The sequence below is a fragment of the Mercenaria mercenaria genome, unplaced genomic scaffold (assembly GCF_021730395.1).
Source record: "Mercenaria mercenaria strain notata unplaced genomic scaffold, MADL_Memer_1 contig_4556, whole genome shotgun sequence".
NCBI classification, from domain to species: Eukaryota; Metazoa; Mollusca; class Bivalvia; order Venerida; family Veneridae; genus Mercenaria; species Mercenaria mercenaria.
In genome coordinates, this window is record NW_026462794.1 from 41,269 (window position 1) to 66,962 (window position 25,694).

Consider the following 25,694-nt stretch of genomic DNA (forward strand, 5'->3'; position numbering starts at 1 on the left):
GATCATTTATGATTGTATATAGTGGTAAGGTTTTAATAGTGAACTGTTCGTCCCCCTATTCATTACTGCTATTCATAACTTTTCCTAAAAGGAGGTAAGAAAACAACAAACTGTGACAACAAACCCTCTTTGTAAATACACCAAAGAAAAAGCAAAAATTATTTTGGATTAAATTATTTTACACGCGTCTTGAACATAATTTTCCCCGGTCAATATACTGTAAAACCCTTTAATTTCGTGGGGGATGAAAATTTGTGGTTTTGGTCAAAAAAGCAATTTCGTGGGGATATGAATTCGGGGATTTTAAACTTTTGAAAATCAAATGAAAGGAAATTTTTCTTTTCATTGGGAATAAAATTTCGATTGACTCAACCCCGAAATCCTTGAAATTTTAATCCCCCCGAAATTAAGATTTCCCCAGATGCTGCAAAAATTTTTTTTAAGTTTCAAAAGTTTTGATAATTATGCCGTGGTGATCAGAGATTAAACCAAAACAAAATAAGAAAAATGGGAAGTATTTTTCGTGGATTGCAACAAAATTTTCAAACAAAAATGCCAACGCAATGCAATATTTTTTTTCCTCATTTACAAAATTTATTTCTACAACTGAAAAAATGAGTTTTCATTGTTTTTACTTTTTACTTAAACTACTAAATCTAAAATTTTATTTTTTCTTCATTTTGATTTTCAAAATTTTAAACTAAAAAAAAACCTTTTTGTTCGCTTTTTTTTTACACATAGGTTGGGGTTTTAAATCTTTTTACATAAAGTTTTGTTTCTGTATTTACGTCAACTTTTTCCGGGCAAGAATTCTTTGACCTCAGCCCAAATTTTTTTTTTTTGTTCGGATAAACTTGACGGACCATGGACGGACCATTGAAATGGTACGTAGCTTCTTCGTAAATAACAAATGGTACCATGATTAAAAAAAAGGAATCAGAATTACAAAAAAGGAACATAATTATAGGGATATCATCCATCCATTCTTCGATATATCATGAATAAAATCATCGTATCATAATGTTATCACAGTTTCCAATTTTCTGAATGAAAGACTTTCTGACTGACAGAATATACAGATATGGGGAACAGGTTGACAAATAAAAGATTAGCCACCTTTGTGAATACATTGTATGCGCAAACAATATGCATAGTAAAAATGCTCATGTTAATAATATTATACGCATATATTGTTAAATCAATAAAACTTGAAAGAGCTTCATACGTAATCCTATAACATACACTTCGGCAAATGAATCTATTTGCGAATGCAAAGATAAATAGTAAAGTTCTGTTCTTTTAATCAACATCTACGCAGAAATCTAAGTGTTATTATGGTTTTGTAAAACGAAAAATACATATCTGAGACGGAAAACTGATCATGGCAAAATAGGTTTGAAAGAATGCATTTTTACGCAAAGCCTATGTCTAGAGGTAGTTATTACACGACTGAAGTGATCATTTGTTTTAATAAACGTAGGCAAATTGTGGATAATCCTCGAAATGATTTTTGAGGTATAAGTGTAGCATTCAAACTAAGATTATGTTATATATTGGTGAGTTTTATAACTAATATTTCATTACACGAACAAAGTAAGAAGGTTATTTTTGACAGCAGCTTCTAGCTAAAGGCAGTACCACCATCAGCTGCGAATAGTATTTGATGTCCCCCTGATAACACATCTAAGTATTTGAGCCTTCTCGATGCAAATCTCAAATCTGAGACATCATAGCCATAGGTAAACCTAGTGTATCGAAGTTTTGAATTAACATCTACATAACGGCATATCATCCTGTAATCGACTTGATATAAGAGACATATTTAAACTCCTATCAAAGTTCTAGTGGAATTGTTTCCAGTGTTTAAACAATAGAACCATTTCTCCAGCTCAAACATCTAAATTTTACTTTTTGGTATAGTATCTGCATGTTACCTTGATATATTTTCTTGCGTATTTTTTACATATCATTAGTATCTTATGTATGTGAAACCTAAATGCGATGTACTTGTTGCAATCTTTATGTGATTCTCCTTTTGCGATCTGTTTTTCTTCGCAATACAACAATAAACTAGCAAATATAAACATAGTTTAAAACATGGTTTAGCTACAGAAAAAAAAAATATTTCAATATCAAACAGATCCTCAACTTTTACAGTCAAACGTAGTTTTCAAATAATGCAGAATAAAAGAACGCAAAATAAGTGGACTGCAAACAGCAGTGCGAGTAGCAAGAAACAATTAATCAAAAGCGAAATATTCCCCCGATGTGTATATTCAAATTTTGACACGCACGCTTGGGTAATGACATGATATGCCTTAATGTAAAAACCTGTCTCCCAGCAAAACAAAGTCATTTTAAATTGGCAGCCGATGGCCTGAGCTGTATTGGCCCTACCATGCTCGATTTTCAAGAAAGGTTAAGATGCCCAAGAGTATAAATTTCCGAAGAATATTTTTGTTTTGTACAAAATTGTAAATGTAAGTCTTTGTTTTATAAACATAATAAATAGATCTGATGTAAAAAGAGAGCCAATTGAGAAATCGGACGCACATTTTAAGGCCTCCATATAACATAACAGAGATACTTACTTACTGTAACACGAAACAATGATATTGTTACATCGCCTAAATTTGAGACAAATGATACATAATGCATTATGCACTAAACTGATAATGGAGACCGTTTGTACAAGAGATTAGGTTACACTTATATTATTATTAATATTATTATTATTATAATTATTATAAATATATAATGGTATTTATTCCATATTGTAAAAATAAAATATTAAAGAAATGGCCTACTTGTTTGACAGTAAGATCCTTTATATCCAGTGACACACTCACACTCTACTTTACTATTGGCCAGTGCGCATGTGCCACCATTCTGGCAGGGCGTGTTCGAGCACGTTGCTGAAATATTTTTAAACATAGTTTTAACTTTGTTTTCAGTAAAGTGTCTGACAGTATATTTGATAATAAAATAAGGTCCTTTGCAATAGTGAGAAAAAAAAACAACGAAAAATGCATATATATGTATATGACAATTCAAGACAAAATGTATGACAAAGTTATTAAGATTATGTTCTGTTTGTATGTAATATTTCATTAACACAACACTAAATAAAGCAGCTTGCTACTTATACTACGAAAACAAGAGGATAATGAGTATAACAATGCAGTGAGGCGGCGATATCATGATACATGATATACATCAGAGCTATATACATTTAATTCTTTAAGCAATATACATAACAGTTTTGTTTATTAGATCATCCAATTTATTTAATATAGTGACGACAAATTCAAAAGACGATTTGTCCGTATAAATGAATATTGGGATAAAACACTCAAAAATTTTGAGTGTTGGTGACCGAGCCAGATAGGGAACGGAAACACTTTACAGAGACTGGATTCGTTTTTATATGTGTCGATTTCATGAATTCCGGTAACATTATTTTATCTATCCTGTCGCTTTAGGCACTAGCAACATGTTTAAAGTATCAATTAACAGGACATACATACATACGGTAACACCAAATATGCATCTGTTCGAAATCCATAATGCATAAAGTTTATGATAAATTCCAAATGTGATTTCTAATAAAAAATATCTTCTATCGTCTGGCATTGTGGCACGCATTTTATGTCAAGGATTCATTTGACATTGATTGCATTAGGTCAAAGCTAAATAAAAAATGTTACCGCTTGCGTGATGGAAAGTTTTCTATAGTGCTGAAAAGATTTTTTTCTGACTGAACCTACTGTCTTAGTTTTGGGCGTAAGACCCACTTCCGAGTTTGACATATATTTACCACAGACAAACATTCTTGCCATGTTTAAGATAGTTCTGCACGTTTGATAAACCGGAAGTGATATATATAAGTGAGAATATAGCCTGGATTCAACGTACGGAAATGAAAATCATTTTCTGAGTTAATGGCAACCCGTGAGAAAATATGAAAATATATTACAATGGCAACATAACTGTTTTTCTAAAGTTAAATATAATATTAAAACATCTGACACGTTAAATAGTTCAAAACAAAATGTCTCAAAACCAGCTTGAAATGTGTTGATAACTTTGATCATGGTCAAATAGATCAAAAACAAGCAAAGGGTCCTATACACCATTGTATTTAACCATATCATAGAAGATAAAATGTAAGGGTATATTTTCCCGGAAGCACAGAGCACCCCAAACACAGCCATAGAGCCATGCATCGCAAAGTACGCCCACAATAAAAAGAAGCTGTAACGAAAAAATATTGTAGACGGGTTGCTTAAAAAATCCAACAATAAGTACATTATAATTATATGCAAAATACAGAAAATGGGGGTGGGGTGGTAAGGGTAGATGAAAGGGTCGGGTGTAGGGGGAAGGTGGAGCAAGGATGAATTTTCACTAGTGAAAGCTACGTTCCTTAAACGCAGTATTCCTACAACGTCGCAGACATGCATGTACTAAAACACAAACACACACGCACACACACACACACACACATAGATAAACAAACAGAAAAGTACGAAAACAACACTGTGGGGCAACGCCCATAACAAACACGCACAAATACACATACACACACATAAGCAGGGAAAAAACAACAGTAGGGGGCCGCCTAAGGACAACCGGCGGCCAAAATATGGTAGGATGACCGGCGGCCAAAATATGGTAGGCAGGCAGCAAATGCAAGGGAGTATAAATGCAAGGGAAAAGGATGGGTTGGTGCGATGTGGGTAATGGGGGTAGTGAGGAGAAAGAGGACAAAAACGCTAACAACAAACAAGACAACATACACATCAAAAAGTACGAGACGGACTGAAAACAAGTTGAAAATAGGGAACGGTCAGTAACCTATAAAAAGGAAAGTAGGGGTTTAAACGCGTTTAGGGCATGCCAACCTCGCACTTACCTTTTCAACAAGTTAGACAAGGCAGTGTGAATAAAATCACTCCCCGCTGAGAAAGGCTCTAACATTAGCGACAAAATACCAGATAATATAAAGTAAAACATAACAATAGAGTCAATCTAAGGTATAATTACACCAATATACTCAACAACTTGTCTGAAGTCAGAGCATCAAGAGCCTAACTTTTAAGGCCACGACTGAACAAGGTACAAGACAAAATTCCAGTCCTTCCGTCCGTTTTAGTAGGATTTAGGAGAAAAGCATCAAGGAGTCTTACACTTTATTAGTCATCGTACCATCAAATAGGAAAGCGTAGCGATTAACTATAGAGGGGTCAATCACCAAACATGCACTGTGCTTAACGATCTTTGCATTATATCCTCTTTTGATTTTGACATATTTTACAAATATTTGATTAAAATAAGCATTATGTGGAATTTTTCGAATTTTATAAACTACATCTCCATAGTATACCGGGTGTGTAAGACCAAGTTTTAAAAGTGTTTTAAGGTTTGTTTTATATTTCATTAAAAGTTCAGACGATCTGTAGTAAAGTTTAGTGAACGCTTTCCTTAGTTTATGATATCGGTAACCCTGTTGTAATAATGATTTGATGATATGAAGATTTCTACAATTAAAATCCTCTTACTTTGAGCAAGCTCTTGCAAAACGAATAAGTTGCGAAATGTAGACACCGTATGATGTCGCTCAAGGGACATCTCCATCAAGGCGGGGGAAGTTGACAATTTCAAAATTGACATCGTCTCTTTTAGAATATATTTTCGTTTCTATATTACCATTTACAATTGTTAAATTTAAGTCCAAAAATGACGCTGCTTTAAAGTCTTAAGTATTAGCCTTGTTAAGCTGTAACTCTTTTAGATAAATGTGTTTCACCATTTCTTAAAAATATAGGTTGTCCAGATTTAAAATATCATCAAGGTACCTCGAGGTTCATTAAAAGCTTCAATAATACCAATTGTGTTTTAGTGGACAAACTGAGCATGAAATTCCACATATAACAGTACAAATGTATAAGAATAAATCAGCAATGAGTGTGGCGCAGGTAGTCACCATCGGGAAACCAATTACTTTTCTATAAGTTTTATTGCCAAGTTTGATAAATATGTTTTCTAACAGAAACCTTAAGCCGTACGTTTAAAATGAGAAGTTTCCTTAAAATCTACATTGTAGAAAAATGTCTATTCCCCATAATGATACGAAAATTTTGATATTTCAATATACTCCCATCATGAATACTTGCGTGAGATCCAATTTTTTCAAATCAGTCTAGCAAACAATCAAGCACAAGACCCTATCATTTTTATTTGCTAAACGTATAGTCTCAAGTTATGAAAAATCAGCGTTTAATCAATTTGAATTTTTTTTATCCGAACGTGCAGAACTTCCTTAATTTAGATCAAGTTGAAAAATGGCATCTTAGACTGTTCAAAGATGGTTAAAGGATTTGACCTAGTGACCTACTGTAAGGCCCTTAAATGATCCAGTTAAAAATGAACACCAAGATTTCATAATAAAAAACATTCTCAGAAGTTTCATGTTAACAAGGCCAGCAAACGCACTCTCTGGATTATTAACACAGTCCTATGATTTCACCTAATAACTTTGTGTACACAGGTGACCCACTTTTGAACTAGACTATGGGTCTTTTTAAGCCTAAAAAGGCATATATTTGATAAAGACGGGCATTTTGACCATACTTTATATTGTTCATATATATTATTATGACTTGTTCCATGTCGGCAAGGTATTTCTATGATTGGAACTAGTGGCCTAGGCGTTAATCCAAGCTGACCTAGTTTTAAAATAGACATTTATTTTATAAAGACAGCAAGAACGCAGTCTCTCCAACTTGTTACTTACAGCAGTGCGCTCATTGATACGCATAACACCAACGCACACACGCATGCAAAGAGACAAGGCAACAGAACACGAGAACAAAATGAATAAATAACAAGATTTCCTCTGGTATGACCTTGCGATCTAGCTTTTATTCAAGGTAACCCAGTTTCGAACGCGACCAAGACTGTATCGAAACAAAACGTTTAACCATGTTTCGTTATTTTTCAGCCACACAGTGATATCGTTAACGACAGACATAGGTCATTATGAGCCACTTTGAGTACCTTGTACGCATGTGATATAACAAAAAGACGGTACATGTAGTTTAATATATGGTTTAATAATCAGATGAACTGTAAACAAATGAAATTGTCAAATTAGCGTGCGAGTTGAAAGGGGTTCAAACTGAACTGTTTTATAAATATTGTGTACTACAATTTATATAAAAACTACTACCTAATATTTTTCGGAAAAATTACTATTATTTTTTATACATTGAAAAAATGCACACTTTGAAATCCATTATATTCACTACTCGATAAAACGTTTCACAGACTCTGTATAGCGGCACAATCACATACATTTCAATTTAACAGGTAGTTCCATTATATATATATACATATATATACAAAAGCATTTTTGTGTTTTACATTACATGCCTGTTGCCTTTGCGTGTATGTTAGGGTTTGACTTTGGAACATGGTGAGGGTAAGAGTGAGGTTAGGTGCACAAAAAACCGGTTTAAGCTCCCAAGTGGTGGTTTTGCCACTGACCGTTCCAAGGCGGTGCCCCACTGTGTTCCTTTATCTGTTTGTTTTGTCCTGTGTGCTTATGTGTGTGTGTGTGTGTTGGTCGTGTGCGAGTCCGCGTGCTGGGTTTACGTTTGGGAAGGCTGCGTTTTTAGAACGTGGCTTTGTTGGATCATTCTCATCCATCAGATGTTCGTCAAAATCCCGAGACGAACCTCTGATTTAATTCTGTCGTTTATTTGGTGAGCATGCGCATTCGTAATTACTACCGGGAGAAGTTTCAGCCAATCAATGTTCGCCACTATATTGGGCACGCCGAATTTAAATTTCAAACAATATGTAAGCAAGGTAGTTGCTAACGATGGATAAAGGCAATATTCCATGATTGCGATTAATAAAGATTTATTTCTGTTACTCGATGTTAAGAAATTTACCTGAAGAAATAATAATATTCCTCGTAAGTCGGCATCGAAATGAAAGGACGCGGTCACGCTTTTCACGGACGATTTTGATTGGTTCGCTACATTTTGTCGCGAAACGACGCTGATTGACTGAAACGTTTTACCTGTAATGTAACCAAACCACAAATATCGGCGAAATGTGCCAGAGGTTTATCCAGGGAACCACGGTAGACCTCTGGTATGCGAGAATGTGTTGGATATTCATCCTTGTTTTTATGATGACCCTATATCGCCCACCTGTAGATAAACATTCTCACCAAGTTTCATGAAGATAGGGTCAAATATTTGGCCTCTAGAGTGTTAACAAATTTTCCTTTTATTTGAGTGGTGACCTGTGTTTTGACCTATGTTCTGACCCACATGACTCAGTTTCGAACTTGCCTAGGAATCATCAAGATTAGTATTCTTACCAAGTTGCATGGAGCCATAAATGTGGCCTCAAGACGGTTAACAAACTTTTCCTTTGATTTGACCGGGATACCTAGTTTTTGACCCCATATGACCAATAAACATTCTAACAAAGTTTTATGAAGATAAGCTCATTAATACGGCCTCTAGGATTTCAACAAGTGTTCCTTTTTGATTTGACCTGGTGACCTTGTTTTTGACCCCATATGACCCAGTTTCGAATTTGCCTAGGAATCATCAAGATAAACATTGTTACCAAGTATCATGAAGATGGGTCTTAAATATGGCCTCCATAGTGTTAACAAGATTTTTATTTGATTTGAGCGGGTGACCGAGTTTTTAACCTACATAATCCAGTTTTAAAGATAAACATTCTGACCAAGTTTCATGAAGATAGGGCCATAAATGTGGCCTCAAGACGGTTAACAAGCTTTCCCTTTGATTTGACCGGGAGACCTAGTTTTTGACTCCATATGACCAAGTTTTGAACTTTGCATAAAAATCATCAAGATAAACATTCTGACCAAGTTTCATGAAGATAGGCTCATAAATGTGGCCTCTAGGATGTCAACAAGTTTTCCCTTTGATTTGACCTGGTGACCTTATTTTTGACCCCACATGACCCAGTTTCGAATTTGCCTAGGAATCATCAAGATAACATTGTTACCAAGTATCATGAAGATGGGTCATAAATATGGCCTCTAGAATGTTAACAAGATTTTCATTTGATTTGAGTGGGTGACCGAGTTTTACATAACCCAGTTTTAAACTTGGCCTAGGAATCATCAAGATAAACATTCTGACCAAGTTTCATGAAGATAGGGCCATAAATGTAGCCTCAAGACGGCTAACAAGCTTTTCCTTTGATTCGACCGGTAAACCTAGTTTTTGACCCCATATGACCAGGTTTTGAACTTGTCATAGAAATCATCAAGATAAACATTTTGATTACGTTTCATGAAGATAGACTCATTAATGTGGCCTAACGGATGTCAACAAGCTTTCCCTTTGATTTGACCTGGTGACCTTGTTTTTGACCCCACATGAACCAGTTTCGAATTTAGCTTAGACACCATCAAAATAAACATTCTGATAAAGTTTTATCAAACAAAAGCATAAATGAAAACTTTATATGGGTGTAGGGGCCAAAATAAAAAATACTGCCCCTTTCAGGGACAGTAACTCTAGAACCAATAACAGAATTTAGCCGGTTATCGAAGAGAACAGAGATCTTATTGTGACTTACGTTGTGTATAAGTGTGGTTAAAATCTAATCTTATTTCGTGTTCACAACGTAAAAAATAACAAATCGTGGCTCTTTCAGGGGACAATTAGAGGCCGTAAGTTCGGAACCTATGATTGAATCTCACGGATTCATCATGGAATCCAAGATCTACTGTTGGTTAAGGTATTTTGCAAGTTTGTTTTAATTTTAACCATACGAGAGGTTTCTATATGGCTGCAAAAGCCAAATAGCAAGTTTTAGCCATAACTCTTTTTAATCCGTGATGGGATCAGGTCAGTGTTCGAAAGGAACCGAGATATTATGCCAATACAAGTTGTGCGTAAGTGTGATTAAAATCGGTTGCAAAATGTGGTCTCTATCGTGTTCACAAGAAATTGTGGACGGACGACGACGGACGAAGGGCGATCACAAAAGTTTACATTGACACTACGTGACAGGTGAGCTAAGAAGTCCTTACTTACTTCTAAGGCATTGTAGTTCATAAGCACTCAGACAACAACCTACCTGTTTGACAGTATGTGCCTTCGTATCCGGCGAGGCAATTACAAACAAGCTGATTGCTGTCGACAGAACAGGTAGCTCCGTTCAGACAGGGACCATTGGAACAGGTTGCTGAAATTGTATAATAGCAGCTATATAATTTGAAATCAGAGATACTAATGTAACGTCAACATTTAATTCAATAATATCTAAGTGTACCAAGTTTCAAAGCTAGAGCTCTTATAGTCAGGAAAAGGTAGACCAAAACATTCAAAAAGTATATGATATCAGATATCATTCGATAAGTATAATGTTAAGAAGAGATTCAGCTATTTTCCTGAAGATATCTGTTTTATAATTATGTAAAATGTCAAACCTTCCGCTCAAATATTTAAGTGTTATTACGCAATGCTATAATATATCTACTATTATTAACAGCTTTTTTTAGTACATTTTATTTGTTTTCTAGGTTGATAGTAACTTCGTTTTTCCACTATTTCATCTTTAATTGGCATACCGTAGTTGTGTGGTTGATATGAATAAGGCATAACTGAATACATATGTATTTGATTGAATATCGATGCAGAAACTTACTTTAAATTCAGTATGTTTCCTCTAAGAAACATGTAATATCTTCTATATACCTTAACCAATGCTTCAAATTGTGTCAAGTTGAACAGACTACTTATTTGTTTTAACTAGTCGATAAATATATATTTAACATAGATATCAAATGTTGATTCATAAAACCTAAAAATTATGTACCGGTGCATGATGTACCATCTCCAGAGTAACCATCGTTACAGATACATGTAAAGCTTCCGTCAGTATTAACACATGCTGCATTTGTGTCACAGTTGTGTGTGTTTGCCGTACATTCGTCTCTGTCTGAATTTGATTGAAAAGTTGAAAAGTTAGACCAAAACACAGATAATCATTCAGTATAAAATCAATAATTACTTTCAAATTGACTAGGGTAATAAATATAATAAAGGAATAAAGATAGACTGGAGATATTTTGTGACAGCAGGAAAAAAACGATCTAACAATCAGTCGGTATATATCTGATACTTTGGTCATTCTATCTATCTGTATACATTATATACTTTGACTGTCTATAGATTCCTAAGCCTTTCTTTGCTCAGTTAAGTACACATTGATGTATGCTTCGAATTCTACTTGTAAAATAGAGTAGGTGGCATTTTCAATATTATATTTAAAAGATGTTTTATAAATTTTAAATTCAAGATAACATGTACACTTGCAAACACAAAATATCTCAGTTTGAACTTTGAGTAGTATTTTGTTTTTCATTTGTATTTATCTATGCTGCCCTACCATAACGTTTCTAAACATTTACGATAAATCACGGGTTCAGCCAAAATAAGATATAGATCACAGTATTTAATGCAGGTAGTTTGCCTGTTATAAATCATTTGCGTTTTTTTATTTTTCGGCGAAGGCCGTTCTAAGAATGAACTCGTGACCTGGACCGACTTATGCCACGTGACTTCAGAGTGCAAATCAGACTGCTTGATTGATAACGCACAATAGATACTTTATCAAAATGAAAACATTCTGCCTGATTGAAAAGAGTGTCTATTTTTTTCACTCTGCTGACTGTGCAACGCTGCGTGAAATGTCAGACAAAACGTTTATCCTTAATGACGCTATTTACTGTTTTAAAGGTTAATTTTGCAACATGTGCCGTGAGATACTCTTAACGTCTTACGTACATTCAGTGTTGATATAATTTAGTGGCCGCAAAACTTATAATATTCGTACCTAAAATAGATGGACTCATCCTATTCGAACCACTATTTCGACCCTCAAATAAGACACTTTAACAAATAAACTTGATAAAAAAATAGACATTTATCTCTCACAAAATCCTAGAAAATAAAGTTCTGTCTATTGGTACGATAAATCAGATATTTTAAGGCTCTAATGAAAGTAGAAATTATGCATTTCATTAATCATCGTAGCTGAAACCTTGATTATAATTGATCGCTAATTACTATTGGCAAGAAACTTATAATTACGAGGGCAGCGAAGAGACAAGAAGCTGCAGATTTGCCAAGGAGTCAATATCGTCGGAAATAATAGTGTCATTAAAATTTTACCAAATACTTTTGAGTTCTATCATAGTGAGCATTGACTCAAAACGTCGAGATTTGCTTTAGGGTCACGACGATAGAAACTCGATATCTATAGTATTTTGGTAGGTCCTATGTAGGGTGTTCACCTCAAGCATTGTGTTTGTAAAGATGCGCAATACAACAGGTCCTTATCAACATTGCCCGAGTGTTGGTCATCGAAAAATTTGAAATAAACTAATGCAAGTTAACTATTTTGCATACAACAAATTATTTTTAAATTATTTGTGCTCAAATCAGTCGGCAAGGAAGCCGATAGACAAAAATAACATAACAAATATTAACCGAATCGCACGATACACGTGTATGGGTAATGGTATATATATTTTTATTTTGTCGAAGAGAAGTCAAACTGAAAATTGTAGTTAAAAATCATTTAGATAAAAACACATACACGATATCAACCTGAGTTAATCTGGCAATATTACAAGAAATGTAAATAAAACGTTTTCATGTTCAGATTTAATAATAAATATATTTTTGTTAAGAAAACCGATAAACAGTGTCGACAGGAACAGTCTAAAACAACCTTTTTAAAAGATTGAACTTACGTTCTACGCAGTGAAGCGAAGTTCACAAGATCATTTACAATATGTTTAATAGTGAGTGGTGCTTAACATAGTATACCTTCAGATTATTTCTCTTTCTTCAGAAGAAAAGATTGAGTAAGATTGGTTTGACTTATCCGAGAGCAGCGAGAGAGAGGAGGACTTTCTCTCTGAGTACAGATCTGATCTTGTACTGTCACTGATCCTTAATGGTTTTTCCATGAAAGTAGGATGAAAATGAGTGAAAATCCGTGTGTGATCATTTCAAATTAGATTGTGGTAATGAAGGGGGTTACTTTGTTGTGATATCATCCTCGTTTTCATCAATTCCAAAATGACTTAGAAAACAGAATAAGTGGAAACTCCACAGGTCGTTCAACACGACAGAAACGAAAATGTTGCAGGCTCGGTTTGATTGAGCCCATTCATGGGCGGTAGTGGAAATGCATGATACCGTCCACGCCCTCTAGCCCCGGGTTGAGCAGAACTCAACATTTACACATGCTTAAAGTAGCCAACAAAATTGCTTTTTAACTAGTATTTTATAAAATTTGATATCTCTATTTTGAATTTAAGGATTTTCCTGTTTTTGATTTTGAAGTGAATCAAAACAGATAATAAACATATCATCCATGTATTTCGATATGATATGCAAAGACAAATTGGAAAACAATAATTTTGAACGATGGAAGTGCCTGACTGAAGCACAGAGCCTACGTTGAATCTTCTTTTGAACCATCAGTATCAATTAGAAAATTACCATTGCATGTCTTTTTGTTCCGTCATAATTTTATTCAGTATTTCAGGGTTCGTTTAAGATGTCTAGGGGGTAGTTCAGTGGGTAATTCTGTCTAAAGAATTTGACACCTTGAATGTTCATTGTTCTTGTTTATTTTCATTAAATTATGACATAATGTTTTCATTAAAACCATGGATTAAATGAAAACTTTAAAAGCTTTAGATATTTCCTTATAAGGTACTGGTTCGAGTCGTAAATTTGGCCACTTTTTGCGGTTTTTCATAAATATTTCGTTCTTTATACAATTGATTTGTACAAAATTTCTACCATATGTGCTTCAATACAAACAACATTCATTGTTATTATTAACGGCCGTTTACAGTATGGTAAACAATAAAACCGCGCTTAAAATAACGGACAGGTTTAGCCTCCACATTTTACCTTCTAGAGGTTGTAAATATTTAGCCACTTTTTAAACATAAAGTTGGTTATGTTTCAAGATTTTCTTGAAAATAAATAGATGCTACAACTAATATCATTTCTTTTTCAACAAACTGCAATCAATTTTCAATAGCATACCGCGTGGGAAATATTTGCCAACACAGATTTAAAAAGCGCCTGTGATCCTTCTCACACCAGTATAGCGTAGTTTAATTTTTACGTCACTGTTTATTACACACTCTAGCATAAAACTGCAGCTCTTGTCAATTTTCGGGGGTGTTTTAACAGGAGAGTAAACGTGTATTAAAAGAGAGATTAGCGCGCTCACGTGCTCTTATAACACCGTTTTATACATGCGCGTTCCGTGGCAAAGCATTAACGTATTACGGTCACAAAACGGATAATTCAAAAGGAAATGACGTCGACGTGAAAAAACAACGTAGACATGGAAATTCAATGACGTTGGGGGAACAATATATCAATTAACTTGGTTTTAACGTGTTTTACGCTAGTTAGCGCATGTTCATTTCGTGTTATAAAGTTTAGGTTTGAATTAACCCTTGCCGGGCCTCAGCATAAACGAGCGCGTGCGATGACGTCACGCGACCCACGAGACAAAGTATTTGCAATTTAGAGTATACATCTTTAGGGAAGGACAACCTTTTTTCTACTCATCTCAACTTGTTGTTTTTTGCCGACTTTGTTGCTAACGCAAGTGTTTGTGATGACAGAGATGCGTTCATAAGCATCTGGCTCGAAAAAAAGCTTTAAAGTGGGTGGCCGAATATTTACGACCTGGCCGAATTTACGACTCGAATCAGTATGCAGAATTCTTAGAGAGGGCATTTGGAATTTTGAAGATATTGTAATTTTCATCACCAAAATTGTAGTTTTTGGGTCCATAAAAATTTAAAATTCCAAATTTTACATTTCTACCGGCTTAATGACTAAAATAATGGAATCTTAAAGAATGGAATTAATATTCAATTTGTTTTCTGATGAAAATAGGAACAACAACATAAAAGAATAATATAATCTTTTGTTTTATCGAAGTTTGAAATCTTCTAAATATCATCCATTTAGTTCTGTTCAATGACGTATAATAGACGGGTATAAACTTACTTGGAATATATCCAAGTAATAAACAGTAATAGTAACGTATTGAAACGGTTGGTAATTTATATAAAGACAACTAGAGGTTGAAACGCGTCAAGGACATGCCAACCTCGCACTTACCTTGTTTTCAACAAGTACGACAAGATAGTGTAAACTAAATGAAAGCAACAACTTTTCTGAAATCAGAACACCAAAAAGCCTAACTTTTTAGGGCATAACTAAGCAAGATGCAAGACAAATTCCACTCCCACCGTCCGTTTTTAGTGAAAGCCTTTCGCAGTTTATGATGTCTGTAACTCTGTTGTAATAGCGTTTTGGTTATATGAAGACTTCTAGGATTAAAATCCTCTAACTTTGAGTAAGTCCTTGCAAAACGAATGAATTGTTAAATATGGACACAGCATGATGTCGCTCAAGAGACATTCCAATTAAGGCAGGGGAAATTGACAATTTACAAACTGAAATCGTCTCTGTCATCATATATTTTTTGTCTATAACACTGTTAACTATTTTTAAATATAAGTCCAAAACTGACTTCCATATATCTGAGGTATTAGCCCTGTTAAGTTGTAATTCTTTTGGAAAAATGTGTTTCACCATAGCTGTAAAATATAGGTTGTCCATTTTCCATTAAAAGCTTTCATAATGTCAAGCTGCGTCTCAGTTGACATTTAAGCTTGAAATTTTGCTCATAACAGTATGGTAATAAATCAGCAATGAGTGGCACGAAGTTAGTCCCCACAGGGTTATAAATAACGCATACATGGAAAAATAAATTGTATTACATTTTTGTGGTGAATATTATTTTCTGCTGGCCTACATGTGACTAATAACCGAGAGATGGTGAGAATAACGGGCCATAGAACAATTTTCATTTTTCAATGGATAATGTAGCAATTTCATGTTAGAAAAAAACCTCTTCATGTACCCGGTTTACATGTTTCTTAAGTAGATGTTCTTATATAAAAATATGTATATTGATTTTAATTTTATAGGCGGTTATTTAAGATGATTATATCTGTAAGGATTTCAGCGAGTGAGAGAGTTTTGTGTTAAATTAAATAACGCATTTATCAAATATCTGGACGACGCTAAAAGCGGTCAAAACAGGAATGGTAATCGACTAATCCAGCTCAAATTTGTGAAAACACTAAACGGTTATGTGACACTTGTCTCACTGCCGTTGATAGCCTCATACTGTAGATATATGTACGCTTAGGGTTGGAAAGTATTTGATAGTCTGACAATTCTTGCCACTTTGGCTCATAATTTAGCAACATGATACCAATACTTGAATCTGATATTTATGACATATAACACGTTTTCATTATATACACGACTGAATGAGCATACTGAAAATGGCATACGATACGTATGTTTAAGAATTAAAAGTTCTATAGTTTTTGTCATATTGGTATCAACGCGTTTGTATTGATTTTTTAATTTTAGTATCTACTACCCCAATAATCAAATACACATTATCAGTTGCAACAAAATCTAAATATGCAATATACAATTCAATTTTCGATGTTACACAATTATATATTTAGTGTCCAATGCGCCCGATCAGTAAAGATAAATTTTGATCTAGTATTTTGCCCTCCATCCCCCATCCTAACACACAGACAGGTCCATCCTTCACACTATACATACACTTCCACCAGCTTGTTTTGCGCATTATGAAGCAGCGGCGACCAGCTAATGTAACTTACTGACTTGCTTCAGACATTATTATTGTCCTATGTCAATTCGCTATGAACTGCTAATCTTATGCTCTTCACAGCTCAGCTGGATATTACGTGACTTAATTTTTTCATGTTCCTTGGAAAAAGTAGCCCGAGCCATCGTGTATTTATTTCAGTTATTGCTCAAAAAGCAAATATTTTAATTTAGTTAAATTAGGTTGAATGACTTTAGCCTAACCTGTTGATGAAAAAGTATGATTAGTTTTGACTCAAAATCGTAGTTGCAGTAAGAAGGTACTCTACTACTTGAAATGTCGCAAGAAGTATTGGAACCATTCAGGTCGATATGCTCAAGCTGAAAAATTAAAAGTACCGATAACACAACATAAATGTTGTGCCGAACGATCTGAAAAATTCGAAATATAACATCTCTGATTGGATGTACGGGGACACTTCTTACGGCCGCCACATGCCACAAACCACGCGGCTGTTATAATAAAATACTTAGTAGAACAACTGGGAACTCAACAGGTCGACAACACTAATGCATTAAAAATCATTCAAGATAAATTCCAAACCAATTTGCACGGTGTGTATTTTGATTGTTTGTTAACATGACGAAATATACAAACCGCGCTGTATTTGCGACACAAATTATTTGTATCAGGCCCTACTAGTGGTAGGTTAAATGATAACAATGGCTTGTTACATTAAATACTAAAAGTAACAGAAAAACAACTATTAACAGTAACAGAAATCATTCATAAAGGTAACGAATCAAATATCTGAAATATGTCAACTAGCCATTAAGTCTCATCCTAGTATGCAATAATAGTCCAAAGCTTGTCCTGGTCAAAGGTAAATCCAATCAATATGAAAGCAAGCCAAAATGAATTTAATATAGCCAAAGAATATAAATCTTCTCTTCAAAGATACTTTTATTCCATAATGTTAATGTATATCCATTTAATTTAAAATGTAAAAATATCCAAACAGGTGATATGTTGCTACAAAGAAATACAGGAAAGATGTTAAAAACAGCACCAATATCACTAGCATCTACTGCTAACTTGAATGTTTTTTTTTTCAACATTTGTTGTCAAAAGGAGTGGTTCAATCATGAGTATGGCCTCCAATTTTTCAAATGGTTTTTGACGTTAATCATTCCAGATTAATTTTGGCGGCTGTAAAAAGTCTCCAGTACTTTGATTCAGTGTTATATTTTCTAGTATTTTGAGATCATGAAGTCCACTCTATGTGTAATAGAGTTCCGCTTAAGCTGGTGCCAGGGAGGATGAGACGTGTTACACATTTCATTACTTCTCATGATCATACACAATCAAACCGAGTCTGCTATTACTCTACTTGGTTGCATTCTATGCTTTCAAAAGATCTCATTAGTTAGTAAACTTAGAAAGGGTTTAATAGTCGAAGAATATGTTGACAAAATGTTCTGCAATATTCAGCAATAACTAGAAAACGCACAAGTTGTCCTTTACTGGTTGGAACTGTAATATCACAGATAGATTTCTTTTTGGAAAATAGATTTTATAATAGAATCAATGGGTTTTACTTTTACTTCGCCGTGACCCAAGAAAACAACACAAGCTTTACAAAATTCACTTTTTGGATAAATTAATAATTAATTGTAAATTTTGCCTCACTGACCTGACACATTTAAAGAAATCTGATCGTCTGCAGACGACTTTACATTTGTACCAAGTGTCATGGTATAAGATGACGTCGTTAATGTATCCATAACATCCACTAAGAATATAAATAATGGAGTTAACAAGTCTCTTTTATTCTAAAAGGCATGACTTTGTATCAAAATAATCCTTCAGGTGAAACCATTGCTGAAACTTGTTTAGTCGTCAGCTCTAGGCATAGGAAATGAATCAGTTTTTGTGACGCTGTAAACTTTCCTGTAATATGTACACAACCGGTAAGATTTGTCAGGCTTTGGATAAGGAATACATGGAGAACTCCAGTTGTTGTTGCTCGTTTCAATGAAATCATCGTCCTTCAAATATTTTATTTCTTCTTTAAAACATTTTTACTTTGTTGGGTTCATTCTGCATGGAGGTTGTTTGATTGGAGTAGAATTTATAAGTTCAAAGTCATTAAAGATTTTATATCAGTTCTAGTAGGTTTATCAGAAACAAAAGTTCATATTCATGAATAGATTGTTTTAGCTCATATCTTTGTTGAGGTTCCAATGGGAAAGGTTTTCATCTAGGTGTTGTCATATTCAATGTAGCTTTCAACTGAGTTTTCAGTTTTCTTACTAACAGGTTTAAAGTCACTAACAGGTACTGGGACGGAGCCATTCCTATTAATATACTCTTTTAACATATTCATATGACATAACTGTTTTGCTTGCGCCTCCCAGGAGTGTAAATAATGTAGTTCAGATCACTTGATTTCTTTTCAATAGTATAAGAACCATATTATATAGCTTATAATTGCTTACCAGGGATAAGTAAAAATGCGAAAACACTATTGCCTGGTTAAAAACTTTCTTCGCAACATTGATCATATCTTGATTACATTCCTTTGTGTTTGCCGATTGCAATTTAGAACGTGCCAATTCACAAGCTTTTGTTAATTAAGTTGTGAAGTCAGAAACATACTATAGTAAAGAAGTGTCATCTTCTGAAAGCAAGGTCTACGGACAGTGCGATTAAAAGATAAAAAGTAAGGGTAGATTTCCCGGAAGCACAACACCCCAAACAAAGCCTTAGAGCCATGCATCGCAAAGTAGCCCAACAATAAAAAAAGAAGATGCAACGGAAAATTATTGTTGACGAGTTGCTTCATGTTCTAATAATATTTTTCAATGTTTGATGAAGTCTTTCTAAGTTATATAATACTTATTGAAATACATAAGACATTAGAACATTGGTCAGATCTGAGAGAGGTAAGACCTGTAGGCTTTGCCTCATCTCTTTCCTCTTTAGTGTGGAGCATTCGGAGATGATATGCCAAGTTTTCTTGCAATAGCTTCAAGTAGGTAGATACTAGGGTTTTTCAGTAGATTTATCACTTGTAAATTTTGATATCTGAAAATTTCTTGCATTAGAATTATTTAGGGTGAGAAAGTAGAGGTGTTTTGTGAAAAAAGAATTTGTTAAAAAACATATTTGGTTTGTTGAAGGAAACGTAATGAGTTAAAGGATGATCCTAAGCCAATCTAGATAGATTGATAGATTTATTTTGGTAAAAAGTGAACACAGCATGGAAGTAACAACATGATGCAAAATACATAAAATTGGCAAGTATGAAGGAAACACCATGACATGCACACCAAAAACAAGGATAACACAAAAGAGGAAAAGTGTTTTTCCTTATTTCCATAAACTTAGGCAGCTAATGTTAACTGAAGAATTTAAAAAGTGTGTTGGCACCGAGGTCAAACCTTTCTTGGATGAAAAACAGGTTGAATATTTAGAAGAGGCTGCTAGATTGCCTGATGATTATACTTTAACTCATAACATTTCCTTCAACAAACCAATGTTTTTTCAACAAGAAACACTCTTTTTCACAAAATAATTCTAGGTTCTCATCTGGTAATAATTCTAATAAAAGAAGTTATCAACAATCAAACTTTACAGGCAATAAACCTGCTGAAGGTACAGGTAATAAATCTGCTGAAAAACCCTTGTCTCTACCTACTTGCAGTTATTTCAAGAAACCTGGACACATTATCTCTCAAAGCTTTTCTCTAAAGTTATTGAGGTCAAGGACACCAATTCTGATTCTATCATGGATGTTTATGAGCCATTTATATCTCATTGTTCTATACCACTTATCGGTGATTCTACCCAGTCTACTCCTTTTAAAATCTTAAGGTATACTGGAGCTTCTCAATCTCTTATTCGTGCAGATGTTTTCTGAGAAGACTTCTTCTAATACAAATGTACTTATTTAAGGGGTGGAGTGTGGTTTTGTTTCTGTACCCCTCCATAATGTTATTTAACCTCAGATTTGGTTACTGACCCTGTGACTGTGGGTGTTAGACCTAACTTACCATTGGAAAATTGTTGAAAAAGACGTTAAACCCGAACATACTCACACCATTTAAAGGTGTGCATTTACTGTTAGGAAATGACCTAGCTTGAGATAAAGTTGTGGTAAATCCACTTGTAACTGACAAACCTTGTTTGGATCAAAAGCCTGATCCAGTTGAGCAGAAATTGCCTGACCTTTACCCTTCTTGTGCAGTTACCCGTTCTATGGCTATTAAAACATTGAGAGTGATCTTATGTCAGACATAGATTTGTCTGATACTATTATCAATGAAACATTTAATTCTTAGACATATAATTCCGTTTCTTTTCACATCTGTCTGTTCAATTGACAGACTCTGACAACACCTCTGATCATTGTCTTTTCAATGACCAAAGTCATATCTCGCTGTCAAGGTCACAGCTTATTCAGTAACAATTATTCATTATTATTTCAAAAGGCTGTTAGTGAAGAAGAAGCTTCACAGGTTCCTGTCTGCTATTTTGTTAAACATGGGATTTTAGTGAGAAAATGGCGGCCACGAGATGTCCCTGGTGATGATGAAGGGACAGTTAATTACCAGATTGTGCTCCCAAAGTCTAATCGTCATGAAATTCTTACCCTGGTTCATGAAACGCCCAGGTCAGGTCATTCCGGTGTAAATAAAATATACCACAAAATCTTGAATATTTTTATAGGCCTAATTTAAAACATGATGTGTCCCAATTTTGTAGGTCTTATCACACTTGTCAAATGGTAGGCAAACTTAATCAGAAAATACTCAAGGCACATCTTCAGCCAGTACCCGCATTTGATGAACCTTTCAGTAGAATCATAGCGGACTGTGTTGGTCCCTTGCCTAAAACCAAATTAGGGAACCAGTACCTTTTAACAATTATGTATGCTTCAACAAGATTTCCTGAAGCTATTCCTTTAAGAAACATTAAGGTCAAATCCATTTTTAAGGCCTTAACTAACTTTTTCACATCTTTTGGTCTTCCAAACTCTGACAGTCTGACCAAAGTTCTAATTTTATGTCTAACATATTTCAACAAGTATTACATAGCTTAGGCATAAAACAGCACAACTCTTCAGCCTATCACCCTGAAAGTCAAGGTGCCTTGGAAAGAGTTCATCAAACATTGAAAAATATTAGTAGAACATATTGTTTTATACAGAGAAGGACTGGGAAGAAGATATTTATTAATTGTTATTTGCGGTCAGAGATGCTATACAAGAATCACTTGGCTTCATTCCATTTGAATTAGTGTGGGTCACACTGTCCGTGGACCTTTAAAATTACTTAAAGAGAAATTTCTTTCAGAAGATGACAGTTCTTTAAATTTGTTAAAATATGTTTCTGATTTCAGAAATAAGTTGACAAAAGCTTTCGACTTGGCACGTTCAAATTTACAATCTGCTCAAAACAAAATGAAATCAAGATATGATCAGTGTGCTGAAGAAAGAAGTTTTAAACCAGGTGATAGGGTTTTGGCACTTTAAGCTATCCCTGGTTAACCATTACAAGCTAGATATTATGATCCATATACTGTTGAAAAGAAGTCAAGTGATCTGAATTACATTATAAACACTCCTGTGAGGCGCAAGCAAAAGCTGCTATGTCATATAAATAAGTTAAAAGAATACATTGATAGAGATAACTCTGTCCCACATCCTGTTAGTGTTAGTTTACCTGTTAGTGAGGAAATTGAAAATTCAACTGAACATGATGTTGAACAAGACAACAACACTGTCGATGGTCAAATAAAACTTCAGAATTCAGAATTCTACAACACCTGGATGAACAATTTTCACATCTGGAACCTTAATGAAGAGAACATCTGAAACAGCGCATCCATGAATATGAACATTTGTTTCCAGATGTACATAATAGAACTGACAAAATTTTGCATGACACTGAACTTACTGATTCTACTCCAATCAAACAACATCCATGGAGAATGAACCCAACGAAACAGAATCATTTAAAAGAAGAAATTCAGTATTTTTTTTGACAATGATTTTATTGAACCAAGCAACAGCGACTTGAGTTCTCCATGTATTCCTGTTCCAAAATCTGACAAATCTTATCGCTTGTGTACAGATTACAGGAAAGTTGACAGCGTCACAAAAACTGATTCATTTCCAATACCTAGAGTTGACGATTGTATTGATAAAGTTAGACAAGCTAAATTTGTAACGAAATTTGATTTTTAAAAAGGATTTTGGCAAGTTCCTCTCACAGATAAAGCTTAACAAGTTTCAGCCATGATTATTTCAATATAAAGTTATGCCATTTGGAATGAAAAACTCGCCTGCAATATTTCAGCGACTAGTTAATTCCGTTATTTCTGGACTTAAAAGATGTGATTGATACTTTGATTATGTCATCATATACCACGACACTTGGCAATGACATCTGCAGACCATTAAGGATTTCTTCGAGAGAGTCAGTAAAGCAAAGTTGACAATTAACTTATCAAAAAGTGGATTTTGTAAGTTGTGTGTTAGTTTCTTAGGTTATGTTGTGGGACAGGGTCAAGTAAAACCGATTGTACTAAGGTTGAATCAATCTCTGATTTTCCAGTTCCAACCAGCAAAAGCATATTACAGAAAATTCTGTCAAAATATTTCTTCAATTGCTGAACCCTTAACCAATTTCCTTTCTAAAAGTCAAAATTTATCTGGAATGATAAATATCAAAAATCATTTGAAAATTTAAAGGCCATACTCAAAAGTGAACCATTTCTTTTGGCACCGAATTTTAAAAAACCTTTCAATTTAGCAGTAGATGCTAGTGATATTGGTGCTGGAGGAGTATTGCTGCAATAAGACAACTCTGGAATTAATCATCTTGTCTGTTATTTCTCAGAAAAGTTCAATAAACATCAAAGAAATTGTTCTAATATTGAAAAGAGTGTCTAGCTCTTATTTTGGCTATTCAGCACTTTAAGGTGTATCTAAGTGTGGCCATGTACCCTGTTGTTGACTTCAGTGACCACAACCCTCTCACTTTCATTAACAAAAGGAAAAACAAATATCAGAGATTGTTGAGGTTGAGTCTTTTACTTGGATAATCAGTGCAAAGAAAATCTTATTCCAGATGCCCTTTCCAGGATATGCACCAAGAGTTCTTCATTTTATATAAAAAATATTTAGTATTTATGTGTCTCATAATTGTAAATATGATATATTGAAGAATTCCATTTCTTTTTCATGCATTATGAATATTTCATTTGTATAATATTGTAAAATTAAAAGATGGTTTTATTACACAAAACTTTCTTTTTTCTTCGGATGGGGGTGGGGGTGTGGGGGGAGGGGTACGTATATGTCATTTCCCTTAAATAGGTCTTACTTTATTAAAAAGTTAATGTCTATTGATCTAGTTTTGAGACATTATGTAAATAAGTTCTTTTATTTTCTACTTTGTTCCATAATATTCTACCAGAATAATGACAAACAGTGTATAACAATTATTTTTAGAAAAGATTGTCCTTGATTTTTTCAAAATGTTCTTTTTATTCTTAGTGTTACATGAGATATTAAATAGGATGCTTTCTGACACCAGGCCGGCTTTTCTGTAATTCTTAATAACATTTACCAGTTTGCATATATAACATTTGAAGGATTTGCATTCAAACTGTAGATTTAAAAAGTTATCATTGAAGAGAGGATTTATTCATGCTTTGAAAATACTAAATTCAATTCTAAACTGTTGTGAAATATTATGGAATTTATACTGATTGGATTCAAATTTGACCTTGAAAGGATTTGGACTAATTTTACATATTACATTGAATTTTACGGTTATTTGACATTTTAAAGGTATTTGAATTGTTATTGTTAATAGTTGCAGGTTTGTTTTTCTGTTATTTTTATTTACTGTAATAAGAAATTGTTATTCATTGATGTAACAATATTAAAATATCCTTTAGCTTCCCTGTAAAAAAAATACTGCAATGTTTCATTAACATTCAAACAGTTGCTCTTTTTTAATTTCTTCATTTCTGCCAAAGCTGCATATAGTGCAGAATTTTTCAATTAAATTTGACCGGATATTATGTAATTCTAATCATTGATATTCAGCTGTGGTCAGATTAATTAAAGAACACAAATCCTAGGGTACAGAGAGAACGTACCTTCGTTACACAGCTTCTTTTCCGCGTTGGCTGCATAGCCGGTGACACATTTGCAAACAGAATCAATACACTCGCTGTTTTCTATATTACAGATGTCGCCGCTTGATCCTCCTCCAGGGCATGCAGAATCAATTGTAACTAAATAAGCAACATCAAATTTGATTTTATCAACAATTGTGTATCATTTTTAGTACGTACTTGTACTGATATTTTATCAAATTTGAAATATTGAAATTTGCTCTAGCCTCCCTGTTAGAAATTAATGGAATTTTTAATGTTCTTCCAAACAGTTTCCCTTTTCTAATTTCATCATTTTATGAAAGACGCTAATAGTGCAATATTTTCAATATCTATATGCCTTGATATTGTTTTATTCAATGATTTGCTGTGGTCAGCTTAACTGAACACAAAAATTGCTGAGATACAGGGAGAACGTACCGTCATTGCACAGCGTCTTTTCAGCGTTGGCAGCATAGCCAGTTACACATTTGCAAACAGAATCAATACACTCGCTGCTTTCTATATTACAGATGTCGCCGCTTGATTCTCCTCCAGGGCATGCAGAATCAATGTTTACTACAAAAGAAACGTCAAACTTGATTTTATCAACAATTGTGTATCATTTTTAGTACGTACTCACTGCGAAAAAAGGGTCAATATACGGAAGTGTACGGTCCCGTATATTTCGAAAATACGGGAGTATACGGGATGTATATTACAAATATACGGACCTAATATAC

At 34.1% G+C, this 25,694-nt stretch overlaps 1 long non-coding RNA gene across 1 annotated transcript; it reads right to left on the reverse strand.

Annotated features, from left to right (window-relative positions):
• Positions 1 to 2,807: 2,807 nt before the first annotated feature.
• On the reverse strand, positions 2,808 to 25,529 carry LOC128553972 (uncharacterized). The gene is made up of 5 exons (XR_008369487.1): positions 25,393 to 25,529; positions 24,955 to 25,092; positions 10,885 to 11,007; positions 10,144 to 10,251; positions 2,808 to 2,915 (listed from the first exon to the last, which is right to left on the reverse strand). It is a non-coding gene; the product is annotated as an uncharacterized LOC128553972 (long non-coding RNA).
• Between the last annotated feature and the right edge of the window lie 165 nt (positions 25,530 to 25,694).